At 37.9% G+C, this 7,664-nt stretch overlaps 1 long non-coding RNA gene across 10 annotated transcripts in view; it reads left to right on the top strand.

The window, feature by feature from the left end:
• LOC111264764 (uncharacterized) overlaps positions 1–6,124 on the top strand; it is a 17,619-nt gene extending 11,495 nt beyond the window's left edge. For 5 of the 10 annotated variants that reach the window (XR_002683063.2, XR_002683064.2, XR_002683058.1 and 2 more), the window contains exons 2-5: positions 2,244–2,406; positions 2,567–2,694; positions 3,837–3,958; positions 5,282–6,124. This is a non-coding gene — a long non-coding RNA (uncharacterized LOC111264764). The other 5 variants (XR_002683059.2, XR_002683062.2, XR_015312795.1 and 2 more) reach the window with 4 other exon arrangements.
• Positions 6,125–7,664: the final 1,540 nt, after the last annotated feature.

Here is a 7,664-nt window from a genome sequence, read left to right as displayed (position 1 = left end):
AAACATTTATTTTTATCAGACTTCAGTGACGTTGCCCGCTGGATGTCGAGAAGATTTCAGTCTTCTGTGTGGATCCGCGCAATATACTGCGCAGGCGATTGCCTGTGCGCTTGCCACACTTCTCTTCTATAGCTTGGACGGGGCAGATCCTAAGCCAAGTACGAATCAGACTAATTAATCTTCATAGACGGGAAGACATTTCGTATCACAGTGTAAATAAGACTCCTTTGATATATTCCTATAAATGAGCACTATACGATTAGATGCCTAGTGCTTCCTCATCGGGTTATGTGGAACTCGTTGAGTGGCTTATTGATGTTTATAAAGTCGATCCGAATCATGGTAAATTAGCGTCCGAACACGACTTGGATGTTAACTACATAAAATAAAAGATACGGATTTTGTTACTAATTCCATGTTTGTTGAAATGTGGTGTTCACAGTAACGTTAGATTGTCACACACAAATCCGGCGAACTTTGAAGCCGACTAAGTTTTGAGGTAGTTGGGTTGAAATGTTTTTTTAATGTGTTCCTTATTTTTTGCATGGTTCTCCCAGCACCTTGGGAACAGTCACATGCCTACTATTCGTGTCTCCATATGTAATTCTGTCTATGGCTTTTTGAAGTCTTGGTAGTGGGATACGCTTGCCCTCTCATTCCACTTCTGAAAGCAGAAAAAGTTTCATAATCACACGGACGTCGGAAGCCGACGTTGCTTATGCCTTTGCTTAGTCCAGCCGAGAACTGAGGTACGGTGTTGCCATTAAGAAACCAGAGTGCGTATTTTCAACAGTCTTGCCCACAATTCATGGGTCTCCATCCATGGGCAAGTATCTCATTCTAGCAGATGGCTCTGATATCTATTGCGAGTGCTACCAGCACCTTATATCTGATCTCACTCGACACTGCCATCAAACACGATTTTTTTCCAGGTTGACGCAGTTTTTTTACTTGGCCCCTCCGGCTTGGCTGGTGGTAGAGATTGAACCTTGGATCGCCCATGGCGACCGTATGCTCCAGACAAGTTTTTAGTTGATTGAGATTCCGGGAATTCCGCGTGGAGTACACCATTTCCAACTAGGCTGCAGTCAATTCACGAAGGACCCATTTTTTTGCTTATTGTCCACATTTGTGTTGTAATGGTATAACACGTTACATACGAGATGCAATTTATTCGACGAAGTCCTTAAACTTTCAAGCTCCGTCTTTGTGCAAAGTTTTTTGCGACAATGCATTTTCTTTGCTTAAATCTCAACATCTGATCACCTCCTCTTTGGTCTTTCATACTCTTCTTCGTTTTTAAAAAAAAGATTGCATTTTTAATGTCCGGTGCTTTCTCTTAAGGCCTTTTTGCCAAATGTTCATTTCTCCTGGAATAAACTAAACGGGTTTTCACTCAGAAGTTCCTAGAAAGCTGGAATCTTAAGCAAATGAATTTCGTCCTATAGCGATGCGTATCTCTTTCGTTATTCAATTTTAAAACCCGCCGAGTTTGTTTGCAACAGCGTAATACTTAACGTTTATATGTGTCCCTCGTCATATTTTCTTAGATTAGGGTGGACTTGGGATCCGGATGGAGTTCATTGTACAGAACAGCATTCTACAATCATCTAGACGTAATCTGTGCTTTATTGCAGAGCGAGGGGGCTTCGCTGCATTTTATTGACCGGAAGAGCCTACCTCCTTTCGATCCTGTCGTCAGGTGCTCGGACAAAGATTTCTCAAGACTTAAATTGCTAATAATGAAAACAATAATTTCTATAGGAATAGTGCACTGTTGTCATATCGTTTGATGTAGTCTTGTGAGATTTTTCGACCTAAATTTCAGGCAACCACGCGCTACTCAATAGGTGGTAAATGGTGTTTACAGAAAATTATATTGTAGCATATATTCAATATCATCTCTTAGATAGTATAAACTGCTATAGTTGATAGGATCTTGATTAAGCCTCAGTTTGTTCTTATGGCTACTGCTTTAGGATCCGTATATTATAAGAGTGCGGCCTTTACTTCTAGTGGTACGAACGCATTTCTTTTAAAGTGTTTATTCTTTTACTACGCCTATCGGTTTTTCTGCTTTCTCTGAGAAATGTTTCTTCATGATTTCACAGCAAATACAATTTGTAACGAGGCGCAGCCATAGTAACTTCTTATATAGGAGTAGCAACACGATCAATTACATAACCTTCAAGCAGACAACAATAAAGCATCTGTGCTCTATTTCGTTTAATGACATCCTGTAGGGACTGATTACATTGGATGCGCTATAGCCTACCAAATCCATGCAACCTTCACGTATGGAACATGGACGACAACCTCAACTTGGGCTTAAACCGACATAGTGTGGCTCCAGAGCCCAAAATACATCCGGAATTAGCACCGAGTACAAGGTATTGTCGTTGAAAGGTAAGTTACATATTGTGATGTGCTGAACATATTCGAAACGTGAACAACTCAGTATGACTTATATTTATGGCATTACTATTAAATTTTCAATGCTATATTCTGAGCACAAGAAGCAGACACTATATTCATTACGTGTTCATTGATATTCTCACATTTCCAGGTTTCATACTGTATTTTTAACCGAATGCGGAACAGGTGCGGCCATTGTCATGATGGCCGCCTGGTGATGGGTGCTCAAGCGCCGAGACTGACGCCACAACAAATTTCTATGGCGCCGTTATTGTACAGGTTGGCATGTGCACTTGTATTTGCTATTATATTATCGTATGATGTCCAGATAAAGCCTGCTGGTGTGTTTTAGGGACATTGTCCATGTCCAATGTCCATTTTAATTGATCGTGTAGTGAATTGATAGCCTGAGTGCATGTTATTAAAGCACAGCTTTTTTCAGCTATTATCAATATAATATCAACATATAGCAGCTTAACTGTCGGACAAGTATATAGATACTTAAGGGTGCGACATTACACGTACACATGCCATCTATATATTGTAGGAGCGTGTAGATGTGAGAAAGGTTTGGGACGTTGTCATCTGATTTTTGTTTGAAGTAATGACCTTTTTCAAATATGCTCCAGATCGCGGCTACTCAGCTTAGACACTGAAGGAATCATCTATATATGTGGCCAATAGATGTTGGTGTTTAGTTTAGGTACAGATACGATGTGCGACTTCCTAATGGACGCCGCAGCTAAGAGTGTCTAAAAGCTACAACACTTGCTTACTCAGTATGAGTGAATCGAACAGCTGAGCTTACGAATACGGTGAAACAGGCTCATAAGGGATACCACTATATTTGCAGAACTGAGCACGTGCTAACAGTTGGGCCTCTGTGCATAGCCATCGAACCCCCTGCTAGCTATCCGATTATTTTGTTTTAGCTAACCATACATGCCATAATATGTTCAGCTAACGTACTATAAATTCAATAATTTACGTCTGTATTTTGTAATTTTTGATGATTCAGTGATCATGCTGATATATCTGCTAACGCCTAAATTTAGCTCTAGTATGGAACCGCAGCGATTTAATCGTGCACTATCCTGCAGGCGGATTTAGTGTTTAATAAATATTGTCCAGTCATTTTGGCAAAATATATCCAATGGGCTGCTGTATGTAAAATTAGAATTTCACAAGTAAGTCATCTCGAATAAGAATCTATTTGCTATTCAAAGAGCCAAAATCAACATTACATTTTTTTAAACTATATTCATAGTATTTACGGTGAGTTATGAATAGGCTGGCGCTTCAGTGATACCTTTGATGATAGATTAGAATATGAGCTTTGCCTGCTTAAGAAATTATATTATTACATATTCCTGTTACTACACTAGAATCTACACCAATAAGTAGTCTTATTGTATATTCAGGTACGGGTACGGGTCTGTTTCTATGGGAACGTAAAGATCTGATACACTCACAAGTCGTGTTCAACATGAAGATAATGGCAGCTGACTCTATCGACAAGTGGTTATATCTTGTTTCAAAGCAGGTAGGCATTACAAGAAGAATACGACTTGTTTAGAGAAATACAACACAGGCATTTTACTTTTTAACTGTATGCATACCTATACAATAATTCGTAGTATTACGTATCGAACAGATACGATAGGTCATAGGATCCAGGAGTTGGGTTACCGGCAAATACGTTACCTCGTTATAATATCTAAATACTAATACAAACCTGAATTATTAGGTAATGACAAAAAATCAACAAACATTGCATGCACGTTTCTACATGGTGTAATGGGCAGCTTACTGTATGGTTTTTGCGTCAGGACAAAGTGTTCAGTGGTCCTTTAGGCAAAAAAAGCGTAGCCACACCTCAGGCTGGTTCACGCGGGTCCGCGGCAGTGGCTGCCGTAAAGGGCCAGGAAAGGTACAAGGCTATTTGCATGTATCGTTCGTAAACGGCCGCAGAATGCCTAATCTTCACAGAACTGTGGCTATAGCAGGCGATTCAAAGTACCCCCTTAAAATTCAGGTTAGGGAATATTTAGTCAACCAAGATTATGAACTTTCGATTTGGATTATCAAGTTCTTTTTTTGTGCACCTTGTCGAACTTCAGAAATCTCTGTCGAATCTAGTTTTCAGGATGATTCTGTGGTTTTAAAATCGTCACTGTGAATCGGCCAAAGAAATGACGTAAATTCGTACTTTGGCAGTCATCCTAAAGAGCGTTTATGTAAAAGAGACAGAATTATTATAAAATTGCAGTTAGCTTGAATCAAGCTTATTCATATGAGGTTTATATGGCACAGTAACTAGAGTACCTGATATTCCTATTAGGTCTGCATCCTGAGAAGATGTTTGCATTTTTGCAATTGAAAAAAAAGGCAATTAAGCCTGAATAAGCTTGAATTCTTGTCGAACCTTAGATGACGTTTAACTAAGGAATATTCGCTTGTAGCAGGAAAAAAATTTATCGCTCTACAGAATGGACCCTATATTGACGTAAGGCGTATAGGACGCTCGTGCGTGAAGGCTTCTCAGTTCACAGAGGATGTTATGAGGTGTTGCTTAAGAGTTTTCTTATCCAGCAAAAAACATATCTGCAAAACAGAAGATCTTCTCTTGCAAACTAAATTCGGCTAGTTATTGTCCGAATCGGCCTTACTCAGCAAAACAACAGTTCCATTATCTGTATGTAATTTATCGGTAATCAATCTAAAGGATGACTTTGTCAAACTACGCAATTCACAGATTGTATGTATGTATGTATGTACATTGTTATATTTATAGCCTGACAGAAACTTGAGATAAAGAATGCTGTGATCACTAGTAAACGTTTTTTTTTTAATGCATGTTTTGTAGTCTCGTGGAACTAAATGAGGATCTCGGAGACGTGGAGCTTACTTGCACAAATTGAGTTGCTCCAAGCGATCGTGGGCCTGAAGAAAGGAAAGGAGCTAGTTCAAAGAAGTTCATTGTTCACTCGATTCTCTTACGGGCAAGGAGAAAAACTTCCAGGACGACAAGCAAGACACAAAACAGACTCTTGCGGAAGTATTAGGTACACTATTGGCAAGTAAATCAGATAACTGTTTCCCCGTTACATTGTATATATATATAATGTGTGTCATTCACCAGTGGGCTATTGCCATATTTGGAGGAAATTACACTGCGAAGGCGTGCCAAATCCAGCCGTCATCAACTATTCTACACCGCTAAATATGACAGTTTTGAAAAAGTACGCCTAAACCATAATGTGTTAAGTCCGCATTCATTTGTTCAAAGGTGTACGCCATTGTACTGTACTTTCAATAGTTTAGAACGCAAATCAAGCTAAATAGAATAATTACAGTTTCTTTAAAAACCTGTGTTATTTTTTTATATACTTATTAATGATGATGATGATGACAGCAATGATTGTGCGATCTTCATAATGTTGAACTAAATTAATATAGAATAAAAGGATATCCCTAACGAGACGAAAATCCTGGATGCTGTGTTATATTAGACTTGAGTAGAGAGCTTTGATGCTGTTGGAAATCAATAGAAAATGCTCGCCTGGGTGAACTAGGACGCGTCATTCGTTTGCTGTACCAAGGAAAGCAACCACACCCAAAATAAAGCTATGACATTTTTGATCTCGCCAAAAGCTTAAAAATCAAGGCGGAGAAATCAACAATAAAAAAATTTCTGATGTTAGTTGCATTCATTTGCAGATAATTTTTCTGAATGCTGAATGAGAATTAGTTTACATGGTTCAATCGGCGCTCTTCACTTAAGTGTATACGTAGATAAGTACAGCGCCACTTATTAAATAATGGAATTGTAGAATCTTTGCGTGGGAGAAGTAAAATAGGGACTCTTCCTGCATGCTCCGTTATACCCATAAGTAGCCGCTTCATATGTATGTTACTATATTGATTAAAGTTGGCCGCACCTAGATATTGCTCTTAAGGTCTTTTTTCTGTCGAAAAAAATCGTCATATTATAACGAAAAGCCTTACTCAACCTTTTTTACTTGAAGAAAACAATACGAAGATGGGGGCTGTTATCGCTTTCTACGAGGCCGTATCTAGACAATTTGAACTAGTCTATACTCTATCCTCACATATCATTTAAATTTCGTCAGACATGTGATCCTATTCACTTTCATATATATATCACTTTTTCAGGTTGTCTGTGACATTCTGTAAGAATCTATCTGTATGTTATCTAGTATTATTGATAAGTCTGTTTGCTAAATAAGCTCACCCGAATCTCGAATCAAAGTATCGTTTACATTTTGACACTACTGAAACTTTCGTCGAATAAAAATTAATTACAGGCGGAAGATGGGAACTACAAGGTACCCGCGCAACGACGCGTTTTGACATGCACAAGCAAGTGCTTCCGAAGGTTGTTTGCATTTGGAGGGGATGATCTGCATTATTACATGTTATATTCTTGAGCGAGTGAGAATTTCTATATAATACTTTAATTTTGATTAAATAATTTATAAATAAAATCATTTTGATTTAAGATTTGACTTAATAAAAACACAACGGCGGGAACAACAGGTCTAGAAAAAAAAGCTTTTTCTGCTCGGAACCGTAGAAAGCTTATTTCTAAATTCAAACGTAAACTGACGCTCCTGGCTGCCCTACAATCAAAGTTTCTGTGAGTGACACCTTGTAGTACTTGTACTTGCCTGTTGAATTTCAAAGAAAGCATAAAAAATGCTAATTAAAACTATTGCTGTATACATGTATGTAGAGGCTGTACTTTTTTGCCATTTTAACTCGAGAAAAAAATACAACTTTCAATGTTTTTAAAGACATTTTTGGTATGAAAACTGAGACTTAAATTAATTATTATCTTGACTATAAATTAGTTAGATAAAGAATTTTTTAGTTTTGTGCCTTGAAAAGAATACATGTTATTTGGCTCATTTTGATGACTGTATAGCTCATAATATATATATATATATATATATATATATATATATATATATTATCACCCAATCCGATTAAACACATGTATTTGAGTATGTCGTTCAATCCTAGGATTGTCTTCAGACCTGAAATTCACTAGCAGTTGCCGATTAACCTTTGTTGCCTCGACTAAAAAGTATGGCTGAAAGACATATCCGCTAAAGACCTCTAGGTCTGCAAAATCTTTTTTATGAGTGCGTCAGCAAAATAGCTTTTTGCAACTAGCAAACAGCTATTTTGCTGACGCACTCATTCATGTACACACCTTTTGGCAA

This window comes from Varroa jacobsoni, unplaced genomic scaffold, assembly GCF_002532875.2.
Source record: "Varroa jacobsoni isolate VJ856 unplaced genomic scaffold, vjacob_1.0 scaffold_896, whole genome shotgun sequence".
Taxonomy (NCBI): domain Eukaryota; kingdom Metazoa; phylum Arthropoda; class Arachnida; order Mesostigmata; family Varroidae; genus Varroa; species Varroa jacobsoni.
Note: the sequence above shows the minus strand (reverse complement) of the source record. Positions and strands in the feature narration are given on the sequence as shown.